We start from the raw sequence: 18,770 nt of genomic DNA on the forward strand, positions 1-18,770 counted from the left end.
AAGCTCGCACCAGTGTAAGATAAATCACAACATGAAAATGTATTTAAGAAAAAAATAAAAAATAAACGAATGCCCACCCAGGCAATTCCATTTGCAGGTGATGTGCAGCTGGCTCTAATATGTAGGTCTAATATGTAGGTCATTTTTTTTTTTCTTTCTGCAAGTCAGTTGTTACCTTGATTTCGAAAGAGCAATTCAGTGTAATACTCCGAAGCATTTCTTAAGCATATATCTATGTAAACTATGACTATAAGTAGCTGAAACTGCGACAATGACGTAGGTAAATTCCCCAACTATCAAGCCAATGGCTTATCACTTTAATCTGATTGGTACATGACCTATCCCTAAAACACTACAGCTGCTCCTGCCTGGGAAGGGCTGGTGATGTAATCAGTCAGAGCAGACTGAAATCACATTAGCAGCGTTTGGGGTTGGCTCAGCCACTTTGTTTACCCCAACACAAACCTATTCTTTTACACCCGCAAAGAAACCAAAGCTGTGAAAATATATATATTGACAGCATGTGATAGTGAAAGAGAACTACAGGAAGGGAAAGTGTGCAAGGTACTTTAGCCAGCAGACAGAGCTGGCGAAGAAAGGGTCCGCTTGTTGACAATCCCCGTGTGAAAGTGGCACTGTAACTGAAAACCGCCTGTTGCCCTGTCGTCGTTTTGCTAGAGGCAAGCGTCCTGAACAGTCCATGCTTGTGGTGAGGGTGGGTGGGGTTGAGTACGGGACCAGACGAGGCCAGGGGGCTGCAGCAAAATCTGACAGAGACGCTCCTTCTCTGAGGTATCCAATCTGATTGTTAAGGTGATTGACTAATTGATTGATTGACTGATTCATTCATTCATTCATTCATGCATTTGTTCATTCATTGACCATCAGCAAGCACATGGCCATTGATCACACACTTGTCCACCTGCACAGAGAGATTACAGTATTCTTTCTTTGTTAGTGCATGTGTGTGTGTTTGTGTGTGTCCATTTGAACAGGACGCATGCCACAGCGACAGCCAAGGCTGCAAAAAAGCTGAACCGGCTCGCAGTGTTGCAGATAATTACCATGACAACTGCTACAGGTTGACGGGAGAAAGCGGACAGAATGGATGGAGTCGAATGCGATTAAACAAAAATCTATCAAATGAATGAGTTGTTTCTAGGGGATCCTGGCCATCAGGAAAGTCCAACACCTATTTAACAGGGAACAAGTGCAACAGCTAAGCATTAATTGCTATATCATAATTATCTGTCCTTGTGCTTTGTTGATTAGGTAGTGAGAGGCCTACTGATTAGTGTCAGGTTGATAGTTCATTTAGGTTTGGCAGTAAAGCTGAACAATTAATTGAAACATTACTGAAACTGCAATATTGCTGAGTGTAATATCCAAATTGCAGAAAGTGGTATTATAAATGAAGTGTTGTGGTGCTACAGAGATACAAATCGTATTCTCCAAACGTAAGTAACATGTTTGTTTGGTACAGACCCCAGGGAAAACATGTAGCGTCATCACATTAATGTTTTTTTTTTTTGTTTGTTTGTTTGTTTTTTCGTGAAAATGAAAATTATGAGTCATATCACAATCGCATTATGTGTATGTATACACCACAACAATGTTCTTGTCTTTACCGCAGTGCTGATTTTTGTACTGTTCAGGCATGTTATGGGCAAAACAAATATTAGGCATCCATTCTGCAAAGACTCATGACAAAGCCACACTTGCTTGTCTAACACTCCTCTGAAGTGGAAACCCTTGTCAGCTACGCTACACTGTATTATGTTATGTTAAATATTTTATGGCCATAGATATGCAGCAAAATGCAACAAAAAAGGGAGCTTTGACTCAGTCGATGCAAAGTTTATTTGTATGTTACTTTGTAATGGCTTTAAAGTAATGGCTGCATACTGTTTGTTATGGAGGCCCCAAGGGTATCAGAGTATGCTGACAGATCCAGGAGAAATCTGAAGACAGTCCTGTTCAGCTTGGATGATTCTTTTTTTATTTTTAGTACTAACTTAAATTTAGAAATGCTTATTTTAATTCTTTGTTGTTTTATCTATTCATTAATTTGGAGGTTTGTTCCCATACTTGAGCATGTTCACTTCAAAGTGTTAAATCAGATTGGTCATTCGTATAGGCATACTGTTGTTTCTATACTGCATTTAAAGTCCATACAAGGTCGTTCCTATTCTGCATTGTTATGCTTTTATATGGTTTATTCTTCCTCCTCAATATTCTGTTTTGTTTCACTGCAAAGCACATTGCATTGTATTTGACTGCATGAAATGAGCGACATTAAATAAAAATAAAATTCAGCTGGCTCTTCTTAAAAATGTTGTCTATGATGCACACCTAAGGCTACAGCAATGTTTTTATACACTTTTATACAGTGTGACGTACGGCCCAGTCTGGAAGCGCTGAGTGACATTATATATCTGGGCCACCATTTTGTGAAGATAATGAGCTTCCTAGTCAGTTTCATAGGTCACTTTGTAATAAGCGTGTTGGCCTTTTGTTTTAACACAAAACCAGAGAGCACACTGGACACAAATGTCACACTGCTGTGCTACACTGGTGCAAATGGCACTGGGAGAGAGATTACAGTTCCTTGATACAGCATCCATTTCCTCATGTTATTATGTTAGCAGTGCTACAGGACCAGATGTCCTATTCAACTGAGATGAAGAGATACTAAGAATAAACCCAATATCCTCGGTGCTTCATGACAAAACAGCACACAAATTCTTCAGGGATCCCAAGAATGTACTGACTAGAACATGTTCGTGGACTCTCATACAGATTTTGACGAGCTTACTGATGTCATGAATAGTTATGTCACCTCCTGTGAGGATATGCTAATCCCTGAAAAGAGTTTTGAGTCTTCCTACATAGAAAACCCTGGGTTATAAAAAAAAAAAAAAAAATCTTCCAAGTCTCTGATGTCTAAAAGAAACAAGGCTTTTCAGGATAGAAATTTGGCTGAGAGGCACAGGCTGCAGAAGGAAATTACATATAAAATGAAGACGGCAAAGCAGATCTATAGGGAAAAGGAGAGGGAACGGAGTACGAACGATCTGGTTTCCACCTGGGAGAGGAGGCAAACAGTTACTGGATCAAAGGGCAGAAGCAAAAGGAGGGCTGAATTAGGTGAGTATAGCTCTGATACTCAACTGGGACAAGAGCTAAATGATTTTCACTTTGGTTTGACATCCTGTACAAGCGAAACTGATGCTCTGAAATTCGAGACCTTTGTCACGGGCCACAACCTCTTTGAACAGAGTAGCGCCATAAGGACATCCAAGCACAGTAACGTGACGAATGCCCCTGTACAGACAAGGGGCATTCTTCCTATGCCTTCTATTTAAAACAAAAATTGCACAAGCATCACTTTTTGTTAAACATTAAGCTGCTAATACCTCTGTTTTCCTATTTATTAACCCGCTGCTGTTACTATTACAATAACTGCTGTTTTCTTTCCAGTACTGCTTCTATTTATTTGTTTCTTTTTTCTTTTTAACTAGACTGAGAGAAGCCATGTGGAATTTCCTTGTATCTCTGTATAATGACAATTAAGATTATTCTATACCATTATATTGTATTCTATTCTTCTCTCAGATAGGGTTAGGATAACGATCTTTTGCAGTCTTTTTCCAAAAGAAGGTGGTCAAGGCTACCATGTTGCTGAGTCAAAGCCTTCCCAGACCACAACAATTTTAGGTCAGATGTCTTAACCTCATTTAGTAATGCTGAAAGATGCAACTGAACAGCAACACCTGTTCATATGCTACTTTAACAAAATATAAGTGAAGCTGATTTTCAATGATTCCTGCTTTTGACATAATTTTTCATTATTTAAGTTTGGATTGTTACATGATAGGACGAAGCATAGATTTTTTTACATTCAGATTGTTAAGGAGAGTGACTCCCTGTCTAAACTACTTGTGTCACAGGTTCACCACAGGGCTGCATCCTCTTCTCACTGCTGTACACCACAATCAGCATGAAAACAAATATATCATGTATACTTATATTTACTGTATATTTGTTACTGTTACAACATGAACCACCACAGGGACATAACATGTGTCCCTGTGGTGGTTCATGTTGTTAAATGATAAACGGAGTTACCTTTATTGATCCGCCTGAAGGGGTAATGCAAATGGAAATTCAAACGGTGTGATGCTGTCTTTTTTCACAGCTGTGTAAAAAAAGGAGTGCTAACTAAGGACATGACAATCGATTATAGTCACAAATGTGATTCCACTCAGCCAAACACTGCCAAGGACCAAGTGGTTCAATCTGTCGTACAGATGCTGAGGTATTGTAGCGGACGATAAGCTGTCCTTTGCTCAGAGTGTTGAGGCAGGGTCAGCAGAGGTTGTTCCTTCACAAAGCTCAAGTCCTTTACCACTGACAGTCCCAGATGACTATCCTATAATGTGTTAATTGAATCAGTAATCTGTTTTTCAATGATTTGCCGGTTTTCATATTTAAATGTCAAAATTAAGACCACATGAAGAAAGTATTGTCGACCAGTGCAGCAAAGTGACAGGAGTCGAGCAGACTTGTTTGTCTGAGCTGCTCGGCAGACATACCCTGCATAAAGCTCGATCTATCCTTTTAGACTGTGACCATCTTTTGCATCCCAACTTCTCTGCCCTTCAATGTGGCTGGTTCAGACTACCAATGATCAGTACAAACAGATCCAAACACATATTCATTTTCACAGCTACTATACTACTCAATCTTTTTTTTTATTTTATTTTATTTTAATTTAATTGCAATCTTACATTTTCTGACTTTAGTTTGCTTTAGCTATTTAATACTTTACAAATACTGTAACAAGTATTATCTGCCATTGATTTAAGTATGTACTGTATGTGTACCACCTATGTTGTATGTTGGTGGCTTATTTGCTGCAAACAAATCTCCCCCAAGGGAAATCAAATAAAGACTGAACCAAACTGAACTGAGCTAAACTGGATTGAACTGAACTGAACTGAATTGAACTGAGCTGAACTGAACTGAACTGAACTGAACTCCACTGAACTCCACTGAACTGAATTTAACTGAACTGAATTGATATACATGTTCACATTCAGTGTTTATGACCTTATAAACAAAGGTTTTTGATGCCTTCGGGTTAGTTGCTAATTAGTCAAGAGCAGCAGCTCATGAGTAAAGCAGTGGATGTAGAATTGTGTTGTTCACTGCAGCTCGTTAATCCAGGAGTTGCACGTGTTGTTCCACAGCAGCTGTTCTTTACTTTTGAATCACAGCCACAACTTGATCTCTTGCATGACGGCATGAACGCTATACAGAGAGGAGAAGTCAGCATCACACTTAGCAGCCTATAAGTCTCAAACACTCCCATTTTAAGCCAGAATGCAAAGTTTTAAGATGGAGATGATTTGTTGTGTAACATAGATGATATTGTTGTAACCATAATTGTGAGCATGCAAGATTTTGGCTTTATCTCCAAATCAAACAACACATTTGCTCTTAGGAGAAAATTCATGAAAACATAAAAGTCCTGGTCAGTTCTGTGGATAACTAGCATGATTTTACTGGCAGTATCATAAAAAAGTAAAATATTTTCTTTTAGTTTCAGAAAACGTCTTTTTATAATGATACAAAATGTACTAGGGATACAAGGGGAAATATTTGGGTCCTTGATGTTTGAACTCCTTGTGTGTAGAATTGTTAGTCGTCACAGAAAGCAAAGAAAGAGCCTATTGGTGACACAAGAATAGAACAAAGCAGACTAGAGCTCGAGTGCCCTCTGTGTTCATCTTACTAAAACATAAATTTATTTCCCCAACAATGCAAAACAACTGCATAATTCGGAAGAGCCTGAATTCACCAGAAGTTGTTTTTTGAGTCCCTGCTTACTATTTTATATAAGCACATATCCACAGCCTTATCGAAATGGTCCTACTACCAAGTATTTGGTCACAGCCCACCAGTCCTAAAGTGTTCTAAAAGGCATTTCAGTATTTTTGCCAGTCTAGTACTCAAGCAACTCAAGAATAGAGTAAAAAAGTGAGGGAAAAGGCACAAGTGTCCCACTTTCATTTCATGAGTGCCCACCGGCAATCTGGGGGCACAGATCCATTAAATTGTTTTGGTAGAGGTTGTTGTTTTTCTGCTGTTCCCCACGGATGTATGTGTAGGCTTTAGATCATGGCCCTCATTAATGTCAGGGCAGTAAACCTGAGCCAGCACTGCAACTCGCTACAGTATGGCTTAGCAATTACAGTTTTATATGTCATGTCCACAGACTTGAACCGGTGCGTTCACTATCGTCTATTAGGTTTAAAGCTAATGCGCCTTGCATCAGCTGTTGTCCTTCATATGACCTAACCACAAAGTCCACTCCATTATGGCCTGAGGCCATAAAACCCTGAGGGACAGTATTTCAGAACATAAAGCACCTCTGGTCCACTGCAATTCCCTGAACTGAACTTTTCCCAGAGTAACACTGATAACCAGTGTATGTCAAAAATCCATTAGGGTCACGTAGAGCTTCTACTCAGTGAGCTTTGTTGTGTGCTTTGCCATCTGTCTATTTTGCAATGTCAATGACCATAGGCTTTCACAAAAAAACAAAGCTTGAAACTGAAGAAAAAAGACAGGAATGTTATTTCATCCATGTGTACAACAACGAGTAGAACTGAAAATATACAGGTTAGGAAAACAAACCAGCACAGTGAGCAGCAGTGGTTTTCCATGACCTTTGCTGCTGCTCGCCTGCAGTGTCACAATCCACAGGGGATTGTGGCTAAACCAGCAAGAGATGATGGGAGCATTCAAGAGAGTGCTGTCATTCTGAGAAGACAGAGAGACAGAGACAGCGAGAGACAAAGACAGAGAGACAGGTAGAAATAGAGGCACAGACACAGTCAGAGAAAGAAGATGGCACAGATGGAGAAAGAGAAAAACAGAGAAGACAGATACAGACAGAATTGCAGTCTAATGGGAATAGCATAGAGGGATAACTTTATCTTTAGCTAATCTTTCTTGTAAAATGTCTCTATCCAACATGTTATATCTGTCAAGAAACGACACAATGTTCAGTAGATGCTGGTTACATCAGTCTATTGAAAAAATACAGATTTATTTAGAAGAATCTGAAGTTTCTTATAAGCAAAGGACTTCTTGCAGTAAAAGAGGCCTAAATATAACAGTCAGATTGTAGTATGTAACCCCAGTGACCTAATTCCTCTTCTGTGAGGGCACAGGACCCACCAAGACCTCATCAGCCCTCCACCTGTCACACCTCAGCACCTCCAGGGTCACCCTGAAAAAAACACTGCGGCCAATAAACAACGCAAACACCACCGGAGCAATCAGCACCCCATCACCTCATCCATAATTCCCATAACTCCCCTCATCCTCAGCATATGTTCCACCCTGCCCGGCGCCCCCTGACCTGTACCATAAACGGGTGTAATGACACTCCGAATGACTTTCAAAACTGTGAACACGGAACTCCAAGGCTGAGGCCATGATGACAGCTTAGTGACCAATCAATGCCTTAAATAAAACTTGTTCTTAATGCAACTACTGACCACAACCTTGGGTTTGACAACAAAAATGGATGGCAGACTTTGACTAGTGACAACCAGCAGGGGCGATGGAAAAAGCCCCAAGGCCAGCTGAGCTTTACATCAGGCCGGGGGGAGTATGTGTGTGTCTGTGTGTGTATGTGTGTGTGAGTGTGTGTGTGTGTGTGTGTGTGTGCGGGCAAGGGTGAGGGATTTCATCAGTTCATATGGACCGATGAGATCCAATCACATTCCCAACCTTGAGAGAGGGCGTACAGAGAGAGGAAAAGGCATGATATATGACATATTGATGGTTGACAGACAGGTGAAAATAAAACAACGGATGTAGATTAGGGCTGTCTGTGAGTAAGACAGCAGTCACAGCCGATGACTAGCTGCCATGACTGCCACCCTGATTTGATATACGACAGGAATTTTGCATGAACTGCCTTGACTCATGTTCCTCCTCCACTGGATGTCATTCTCCATGGGAGAGAGAGAGAGAGAGAGAGAGAGAGAGAGAGAGAGAGAGAGAGAGGACAGAAAAGATTAATTTGGTCCGTCTTCAGTCCTCAATTGGATCACATATATTTTTTTAGGGATGCACAATAATATCGCCGTTTCATCAGTATCAGCCAATATCAGCTTTAAAATGAAATATTGGCAGCGGCCCAAAATGAAAATTTCTGCTGATATGACCTGCCAGTATGTGAAATTTATACAGGATAGTGGCAAAGAATCTGTTTCTAGGCTGAGGAAAATGTGTGCAGGTTAGATCAATTCACCAACTTCATTCAGCTGCAGGCAACAAGTCTGGGGCTTAGAATTGCTATGTGATGTTATGTTTTTTGTTCAAATGCATTTTGTTCAAATGCACATTTTTGTTTAATAAACAAAGAGAACTTAAAGCAAAGTCTAAACAGTCTCCACTCTAAATGGCTTAACTCCAGAAGTGTGGTCTGAGAGTCTCATCATTCCCAAAGTCACACCGAGATCTTCTCAAAACTGGAGAGTGACATCACACCTCCTTGAGCTGCTTAGCTTTGATGTTGGCAACTTATTTGAGAAGGTTTTTTTTTTTTTTTTTATATTCTAATGAGACTTTCCAGAAATAGATTTTTTTGTCAGCTCCATCCAGTTTAGATCTTACTCATGAATAATTCAGCGGAAAATTTACAGGTGAGAATGAGCTCAGCCACGCATTTATCCAGCGCTGCTTCAGGAGCAACAGAGCTGCTAAGTGGCATAACATTACATAAATGTACATCCACAAGCACACGTCGCATCAAACACAAATACATGTACTGTGCATGTGCTACTTCAGATGTGGAAGACGTTTCCAAATAATTAAAGTAAAAGTGGCATTGCCATAAACTGTGTTTAAAAGTCTTGAATTCATAATTTTACTTGTAAAATGTATTTAAAAGTATGAAAAGTAAAAATTGTTATTGTGACAGATGGACCCTTTTAGTGTTAAAGTGACTACTACAGACAAATGCAGTCAGGATAAACGTATAGTGCAGTAAAAGGTGTACGATTTTCCTGTAAAATGTATTATAATAAAAGTATAAAATCTTTTGAAATGGAAGTAAAATTCAAGTATCTCAAAACTGTACTTAAAAGCAGTACTTGGGTAAATGTATGTAGTTATCTTCCAGTTCTGCACCATGTCACATGTACAAAGAGTGGGTCGTTCCATTCCTATCACACACACACACACACACATGCACACACAATGTATGTTACCACACTGAGAATATATACATAGACTGGACTTTACTAGCCTACATTATGACCTAGATGGTAGAAAGCGGGGCAGTGAGGAGACTTAAACACTTTTCTCTGTCTGCTGTCTCAGTGGAAGTGTAAGGCCCTCCTTCTCCGACACACTTAGCTACTTAATGGGGCCTATTCAGTGTGTGTGAGTGTGTGTGTGTGTGTGTGTGTGTGTGTAAGAGACAGTGTTAATCCTACGTCCCCTGCCACCCGCACCACAACCACCTCACCAGCCACACTGGGCTCAGGCAGAGAGCACGCTCATTAAGGTCATTTGCCCAACACGAATGCCAGCCATGGGGCCAAACGCAGAGCTTAATAGGTGATTTCCTGCTGCAGTCAGGCCTTTCCAGCGTGGACTGGGTCATGCAGAGTTATTACAAGTTCAGCTGGAGCAAATTGTGCTGGATAGGATGAGAAGATACAGTCCTCTGGAAAGAATTCTGCTTTGGAAGGTTACAATGGGCTCGGTTGAGCTTAAGTGGGCTGAGTAACTGGGCTAGACTGATCTGGTCTAATCTGGGCCGGGTTGTTCTGGGCCTGTGTCTGTTGACTGTCCCCTGCTCAGCTCTGCCAGTCTGCACCCAGAGGGCCTGTTATTTTGGGAGCTCAGCTGAGAAGAGATGACAACATCACGGACTGTTTAAGCTGCTTACATTTCCTCAAGTACTCCCAGTGCACCCTGGGATCTCCGCCCTTGCTACCATCACTGTTGCTCCAGATATGCATGTAAAACATGCAACACATATATATACACACACAACTTATGTACAAACACACTTCCTGTTGGGGCCATGGTCACATGGAGTGATGTCACAGGACCATGTGACCACCTGGAGAATGTGCGGGGGTCGAGCGAAGTGCAGAGCAGGAGGAGGACGAGTCAGTGAGGCTTGAAGATGAGAGCATCCCAGAGGACAAGTAGAGAGAGGAGGTGGAGAGGTGTGGGTGACACATCGGTGAGGTGCTAGAGGGATGGAGGGGGGGGCGCCGATGACAGGTAATAGTCACTCAGGTTTCAAATGAATGAGAGCCCACTTTATCTATGCTGTGGAAGCTCTGTTCCACAAGCACATGGGCACTTATGGGAGCAGATAGTGCATGCAAAAGAGAGGCTTTTTGGTGAAAGTAGGGGAGAGGGGCGCTCTTTAATCTTTTCAACCTAATTTATTGCCGTTCTCTTCAGTTTAATTTAGACACGTCTGCCATCACATTTTTTTTCATCTTTGTTGTTGTGTCTACCGTATGTACTCTATATTACGTAAACATTTCTCTCTCTATTTGCAACATTAAGTAGAAAGCAATAGACATGGCATGTAAGACAGTGATTGCTGTTTTGTAGCTCAGCATTAATTAAATTAAAATAATAATCTGGGTATACTTTGGCAACATTTTTGCACTATGGAGTAATTTCTGTGGTGTTTTACAATGCACTGCACCTTGAATTTTCTGTTTCTGAAGTTTGAGTTACTTCAGGTGGCACTTATTTATTCAGCCATGGAAGCAATCACTGATCCACTACCAAGCGTCTTCGATTTATTCCACTATTGCTACATTTGGCAACGTAAAACACATTGTTTCCTGAGCACCAGAGCATTTTACCTGATGCTGTGCCAGAATTCGTTTCTCTTTAAGAAATTACTTTGGTAAAATGTCAATAACAAATGACAAGTGCACAAAGGCATGGCTTGGCAATGTCCATATAGAATCAAGAGCTGTTTATGATTTGCAATAATAACAAATGTGACCTCCATTCATAAAGAGGGAGCTCAGTAAGTAACTCACATGAGGTTGGAGCAGTTAGACCAAAAGATTATTTTTAATCCTGTGAGTTAGGGTTAAGGTTAAAATTGTTTTAGTGTGTGAAAAGCAAACAAAAGCAAGGAATTTGACTTGGTTAATTGGTGCTAACACATTATAAGACAGTTACCGACTGCTGAATTAGCACATTAGGGCCAGAACTACTTTACAACATTTGAGATAGAGTGGGCTGCAGCAGACACTGCAGTGCTAATGGAGGACAGATAATAGGGGACTACTTTCCACTTTTCCACTGTTTGCGATATGCTAAGCAGCCTCGAGGTAAGGAGTTAACAGGGTTCATGGCATGAACTGTCAGCACAGTCCCGCTTCATTATGTGAGCTGATATTTTAACAGCAGCCATAATGCCTCTGTGCCAGGCGCAGTCTTCAGGCACAGACTGGCCACTGTAAAACTTCTGGCCTGGGTTATTACAAGCTCGTTGGCTAGAGGAGCCCCATAAAATCTGACAACATGAAATGCTAGTGTCATTGAGGAGGGAGGAGGAGGAGTCGAGGTGCTTGCTATTCTGAATCCAAAGAGGGGAACTGATAGAAGCAGTAGCAAGTAGGCAGAGCGAGAAGGGGGACAGAAAGATTAAAGCCATTCTAAAACAGGAGAGTTGGTGTGCTGCTAGAGGTAGTTTGGAGTTAGGAGAAAGAAGTGTGGTGGTGAGAAGAAAGGAGAGAAAGGTGAGGAGAGAAAGTTTGCTGCAGGTGCCTGAAGGTTACAGAAGTGGGCTTGTAACTGGAACACTGATAGAAAAATCTGGAAGTGGACAGCCAATGAGTAATACTCCTTTCTTCGAAATCCACTACCACAAAATGCCCTAAAGCAGGGCACTGATCATAATCCTCCAGTGGAGCTGCTCAGTGGCCAAAAGGACTGCAGTGGTACAGCGCTATGCCCAAGTGTGTGAATGTGTAACGTGTGTAACCCTCAATCACCCTGCAGCTACTTGATGTTAATAAGAATGTATTCTTTTTCAACTTGTCTGGTGAAACAAGGGTTAAGTGTGTGGGGAGACAGATAGTGAGACCAGTCACAGGTTATCTGTGCAGACATTCATCACCATCCAGACTGCTGCTGGCTCAGACAGCAGTCCTACAGCGCAGCACGCTTCAAAGTGGGAGAGACGGAGACGAGAGAGGAGAGAGAGGGAGAGAGGGAGAGAGGGAGGACAGGGAAGAGAGATGGACAGAGAGAAACCCTACAGCCATGAGGATCACATGAAGTAACCTTGCCAGACTGCATGCATGGGCCTTTGCAATGCAAATCATATATGCATCATTACACCCTCACACGCACACACACACAAGCATACTTAATCAGTCACACAGGGACTCACACCAAGTATAGTAATTATACAGTTGTGTGCAATGACTGGGTGCCAGTCACAAGTGAAAAGATGAGTCGCCCCCAAATCTAGACAAAAAAAGAAAAAAGACACGCTGTAATGATTAGTTATATTCTGCTGCATTTCTCTTCAGGATGCATGATGCACAGTATATATTCAGAGAGCAGGTCAGCTCTTTATCATCAGGGCTGATGTTCACTCTAACCTCAATTAATGCAGGAAGTTGAGTTGTTGTTTTTTTTAATAAATAAATTCAAAGGCAGGAACTCATTTGTGCTGAAAAATACTTGAATAAATTCAAATCTGTGGTGAATGAAATCTATGCAGAGCTCAATGAAATTATTATAGTTTGAACAGAATCATCTGTAAGCACATATAATCCTGCTGCAATGTGGTGACAGAAGCATCATTCATTTGTAATAATCTGAGAGGCTCATCTCATGTACATGTGCCTCAAGAAAGTGGAAAAGTGAATACAGGAAAGGGGAATTAGCGTGTGTAGAGTTTACGCCCCGTGATACCATACACTGTGACTTCATGCCTGCTGGAGCAGACACATGCATGCACATGCAACTGTGCACGTACATACATACACGCACATACGGTTTCCACATATGATCGTGGACTCAAGCGGGCAGTCACATTCACTTTGTTACCAGTAATGTCTTCAGAAGCAAGCTAAAAATACCTCTCTGGTCTCACTGTCCCCCACATGGTGTGTATTACTCAACAGCCCCACAGTGGCCACAGTACCTAGACTTAGCAGATGGGAAAGTCATCAGGTCTGTGGTAGCTCACACAACCCCTGCCCTGGAGGGTGTGCTTTTACACAGACTGGTAAGAGTTCAAACTCTGCTTCTTTAAAGTAAAAGCTGGGACTTCTCTTCAGTATTGTAGTAATACTACTACTAACTGCATAATAACAAAGTACAATAATAATATATAAGTTAACGCCAGGTGTAAGACTCCCTTGTGCCACAGCATAGCACAGCCTCTTATTAAACTTTATAATATTTCTCAATAGAAAGAAAACCTGTGTGGTAAATAACTTCCACAGGAGTGTTCAGAGCGCTTGCACAACCGCCTGTTAACAAGCCCACACTCATTTGCGCTTCAGCGATCTGTAGGGTGGCCGCAGCAGTGCCAGTTAGCAAATCTGCCACCGTTGGGTCATTTTTCTTCCATTTTTCTGCTTTCATCTCCCCTTCAATCAGCAGGCAGGCTGCCATGACACAACGACTCATTAGTAAGCAGTAGCAGCAGGCGGAGATCGCTTTGCAAAGACAAACAACTTAATTAGTGGCGGCACAACTTTAATAAGTTCAGCTCAAAATAGTTTGGAAAAGCGGGTGGGAAACATAACATCACCAGCGCTATAATTAGGCCTGGGTTAGATATGGAATTGAGATTTAAAGGGGAGGGCATAATTATTGAGGCTGAGGTTTACTGGAGGAGGAGATACACACCGGTGAGGTATTCTGTTTGATGTGGTGTGGAAAAGTCAACAATTGGTGAAAATTCATGATAATCTGAAGGTGTTCATGAGCTTTCAGTAAAAAGACATTGCTCCATAATGAGCAGCTCCACACACACAAACCCTGTTAAGAGTAAGCTCGTCCCACTAGCTAGTTAATCCCTCTTCACTTGAGAGTGTGAGACTTAGAAGATATATAGGTATCTGCGATGTTGACCTGTATCCTGTGAGTGTGTGGATGTGTTTGTGTTTGTATGTGTATGTGTGCGTGTGTGTGTGTTACAACTTGTGTATACTTTCTTGTGCACATTTGCGTACTGTATATGTGTACCTTCCCGTGGCCCAGTCAGGTACAGCCTGCTACAACAGGAGCAAACAGAGCAAAATGGCCTGCTCCCTGTAAACCTGCACTTGCACTCACAGTGTTTTATCTGTCTCCAAGTCTGCTACAAAAGACAGCAGAAGACAGCAAACAGAGAAACAACAGGAAAAAATAAAAGGCTGCTGCGTCTTCACACACACCCCCCCACACACACACATATGTACACCAGGGCCTGGGGTTTAATGCAGAGCAGTAAGCGCACGGCTAGAGCAGCAGTCATCAATGCCACCACAGGCTGGGAATATAACCTTTTCTCCTCATTCCACTACCTCTAAATAAATCATAAGTCCCCATTCTCTGCATAAGCAAGTTCTCATTGCCTCTTTATCTGTATGTCATACACACACACACACACATATACACACCAAGAGGCAAATGTCAGGGTGAGAAGGGCTTAGTGACTTACAGGTTAAGGACTGTAGGCTGAGAAAAATATACAGCTGGTACCACTTTACATTACAGTGAACATGTTCTGCTATACTGACCTGAAGAAAACATATATAGCAATGTTTGCTCCCTAATACAGTAACAAAGGGTATAACAACAACACAATGCATTCAAATTAATTTATTTATTTTCTTCTGTTCATATTATGCTGTTATACCCTTGTAAGTACATTATCCATTTGAGACATTTTGATTATGTAACTACACTATGAATTTCCAGTCTTTTTCATAGGCTAATTGTAAAATAATGTGTTGCCATTAAGTGTAATGCAAAAGCTGCTGGACCAGTCATCTGTCGCTGCGATTAGCGTGTTGGTTGTGAATCCCTCAGGGGCCAGGTCAGTTGCAGCAGCAGCGGGGTTAGTGGTTAGCACAGAGCAGGCAGCTTGGCTAGCCCACAAGGTAAAACAAACCCAGATAAGTTCAGATGTGTGTGTGTGCGTGTGTGCGTGTGCGTGTGTGCACATGTGAGAGATAGAGAAAGAGAGCAAGAGCAGGAGAGTGGTGTTTATATGTGCCTTTGTGTGCTTATGTGTGTGCGTGTGTGTGTGGGGGGGTGTGTATGTGTGTGTGTGTGTGTGTGTGTGTGTGTGTGGTTGGGTGGGTGGGTTTGTGATCCAACAGCTAAAGCAGGATGGAGACCCTGAGCCAAAGAAAAGAGACCGGTAGAGGGACTCACAATGGGGCGGAGCAGCCATCTGTCCCTCAGAGCTTTGCAGCATGAAGCTCTGAACAACCACCCACCCACCCACTCATTCTCACATACACACACACACACACACACACACACACACACACACTACACACAACCCTCAACACTTTTAGGCAAAGAACTACACATTTTGCACAGAAGCATGTTGCAAGCATTTAGTGCTTATGCTTGCACAAACACAAACACTTACACTTGTTAAGCACATGCACACTGCCAACAAACTCTTGATCCCTCCAAAAGAACACACACTTCCTGAAGCTCCATGCCCACCACTCCATGGTGTACTGAGCTTCCATCAGCAACCATGTCATGTTCACCATTTATATATAACTATATATAACTATAATACAAATTTTCACCACAATCTTACATTTATAAGGCAAAAACCGGTGGCAGTTGACAATAAATGTATGGAATAAATGTATGGAAATGTATGGTTAAGCTAGGGGGGGTTATGACTGACTCTAGAGCAGGTGTTCAGGACTGTCTCTACAAAGTGCTAACAACACAATCTGTTCATACTGTACCAAGTGCAGTGCCCACAGGGTCAGAGTACATGCCTTCATTTTTCTGCATTTGCAGTATTTTATAATAAATGTTTATCATTTCACAATATAATATATATAATTTACAATATGAAAGAGGAAAAACTGTTGCCACAGCACAAATGTGTGGAGGTAATGCTATTCATTCATGTTATCGCTACAGGGGTTAAATTTCATACCGCCGAAAGATAAAATAAAAACATATTCAATATCTATGGCAGTATTGTCTTTACAATGACCTTCCTGCATGGATTTTCTCCACGGGTGACACACGCATGAAGAAATGTGATTATGCAGAAGTGTATGAGTGCATGTACTGTATGTATCTACAGATGCTCACTTGCCCTAAATTATTAATACAGGTCTGATGTGAATCTGTTACATTGCGAGTGCAGGCGACTGGGTGCGGGCAAGCTCACACAACATCATTATTCTGCAGACGGATACACAAAGACTCCTCTGCAGTGAGGTAGACAGTATAGCTTCCTCATCCTCTGCTCTTTCTGGTCAATGCAGGTAAAAACCTGACATACAGGAAGGGAAAGCAAGAGGGAGCAGGAAAGAGGAAGGGGGAGAGGAAAGAGATAGCAAACACTTTATTATGTGAGCACCCGCAGGGGGGCCACGTTGTCTTGTGAGGACTAACAGTAGCTGCTGCCATGATGGGTCTGTATTTCACAAAGATATACACGTGCAGAAACATCCATACACACATACGCAGGCACATACATACAGCCCGTTTACAGTTCACTGAAGCCTATCATGCTACAAACACAAAAGGGAAAAAATCAAAACTGGGCTATAAACAAACACCAGATGCCTGCCATTCTGGTCTACGAGAGAACAGCCAAACAAAGAGAGGGCTGTGCAAAATCCTGAGATAACACTGCCAAATCAGATGGAAAACATACATCCACATACACATACACACACACATACACGCGCGTGCACTTGCTCACAGACCACAGTGTGAAAGTGAGAGTGATCTCAGAGGCTGCTTGGTTAAGGGTCACATTATATTTCCTTCAGTGTCAGACACACTCCAAAGGTTGCTGAGATAGGTCTTTGTCCTCTGAATAATACAACACAGTGCACATGCCGAGACAAACACACACTCACACACACAGATAGAAAGAAAAAAAGAAAGTGTGGCTGCAATGCATCTGCAGTGTATCTGGGCAGCAGCTAAACACTTAAACATATGGCACCCCATGCACAAGAATATGGTTAAGAGTTCAGAAGAAGGAAAAGGCAGTTTTGCCTACCTATACCTTTCAGCTGTAGGGGCGCACTCACACCTTGCGACTTTTCTTGCATTTTTCATTGGATCAGGTAAGTGTTCGTGTCCCTATGTTTAAGCAAACTAAAATTTGTGAATAAATGTCTGACACAGGCAATGATGTACTGCATCAACAGAGCAGTATTGGAGCAATGGAGCAACAACAACTTAACATAATGTTGGTATTTTTATGTTTCCACAAGAAAATATGAAATGTCACTAGAGCATGTTTCTAGAAGAGCCTAACCACATCATTATTTCACTACTTTGTTTGTCAGCGATTCATTTAGCCACTAGAGCCTCTGTCTGGTTCGCAGTTTCAGGTGTCAACATCCGCTTTCAACCCACAATGCACTGTGTTTTGATTCACTTCCAAAAGTTAGGCTGGATTACATTCTCACTTGTAACAAATTGGAACTGGGCCAAGTCACGCAGAGCATGGTTCGCTTGTTTGGTCTGCTGTGGCATTTAAAAGCGTGTTCCCACCTCTCCACACCAAGCTAAAGGGCTAAACTTACTGTGGTCCAATTAAAACAGACCAAGCATTAGGGGTATGTGATATGAAGATATTATGATTGTGAACAATTAAAATGTCTCTAGGATCTGCCTTTACTGAGACATCAGTAGGTAGAGCCTTGGATTTCTGTCCCTCCTGGTAAGTTTGGTGGTACTGTTCAGTAACTTGCACAACATCAACATGATAAAGAATTGTGATCACACTGTGTATTGCGATCCTGCCTGAAAAAAAAATAAATAAATAAATAAAAAAAAATGATATGATGGTTTTGCCATATCGCCCACCCCTACCAAGCATGATAAGTGTGGAAGCACTTCCAAACAGCACTGCATTTGAACCCAGTGCGGCTCATCTGCTGTATTCTAATGAGAGATTTTGCCCCTTTCCCAAACAACAGGCTAACATCAAATGGGAATCAGGAAGGAAACTGTTCTGTGAGTTCTGTGCAATTTAACACTGTCTCTGTCCTAATTTTCCACTGTAACCTTTAAGCAAAGCTGAGGCGTTTTGTCTTTATTGCGTGTAACCTTTTCATCTCGCCCACAGCACTGTTCATCTCTTTTATGGCAGCCAGTTCTGCTGTTATGGATTATTGTTAGATCACTGCCTGCTATCTTGCTCCCTCTCACAGTCCCTCTTTCTTTCTTCCTTTCTTTCCCTCTCTTTCTAATTTCTTAATGTCTTTCTTTCTTTCTTTCTTTCTTCCTTCCTTTCTTTCTTTCTTTCTTTATCTGTACTTCTCTTGCTTCTTTCTCTCCATCTCTCTCTGTCTCTCTCTGTGCTGCAGTGCAGGGAGGCGACTTGTCTCCTCTAATCACAGTGAAAATGATGTGATCTTTCAACACTAAAGAAATCTATCATGACATCTGACACAACAAAAATAAAGTTGGTCAGGTCGTAAACTGAGTCACACTGTACTGTAAAGTCCAGCTTA

At 41.6% G+C, this 18,770-nt stretch overlaps 1 protein-coding gene across 2 annotated transcripts in view; it reads right to left on the bottom strand.

The window, feature by feature from the left end:
* fgf13a (fibroblast growth factor 13a) overlaps positions 1 to 18,770 on the bottom strand; it is a 123,399-nt gene that overhangs the window by 92,213 nt on the left and 12,416 nt on the right. The window lies entirely within an intron of this gene.

The sequence above is a fragment of the Myripristis murdjan genome, chromosome 10 (genome assembly GCF_902150065.1).
Source record: "Myripristis murdjan chromosome 10, fMyrMur1.1, whole genome shotgun sequence".
Taxonomy (NCBI): domain Eukaryota; kingdom Metazoa; phylum Chordata; class Actinopteri; order Holocentriformes; family Holocentridae; genus Myripristis; species Myripristis murdjan.